We start from the raw sequence: 442 nt of genomic DNA, 5'->3' as shown, positions 1-442 counted from the left end.
AATTTGGAAAACGGGCAAAGGACATGAACTGAGAGGTCACAGAAAAATACCAATAGCCCTTCAACCTGTGGAAAGACCCACACTGTCGGTGAGGCATGGGAAACAGGCACCCCCATATACAGCTGGTAAGAGAACAGAACAGCATAAGCCCTGAGGAAGGGGAATTTGATGGGAACTACCCAAATTACTGAAGCAGTTACCCTTGACAGGACGCACTTCTGGGAATCCCGACTGGAAACAAGTGAAGTGTACATCCACCCTGGAGACTACAGGAAAGAAAGAACAACAGTGGTCTCTACGCAGAGCATGGCGTGAGCCACAGGAAAGTGAAGAAAGGCCCAGCACAGTGGCTCAGGCCTATAATCCCAGCACTCTGGGAGGCCGAGGTGAGTGGATCACCTGAGGTCAGGAGTTCAAGATCAGCCTGGCCAACATGGTGAAA

This window comes from Cebus imitator, unplaced genomic scaffold (assembly GCF_001604975.1).
Source record: "Cebus imitator isolate Cc_AM_T3 unplaced genomic scaffold, Cebus_imitator-1.0 Scaffold152, whole genome shotgun sequence".
NCBI lineage: Eukaryota > Metazoa > Chordata > Mammalia > Primates > Cebidae > Cebus > Cebus imitator.
Note: the sequence above shows the minus strand (reverse complement) of the source record.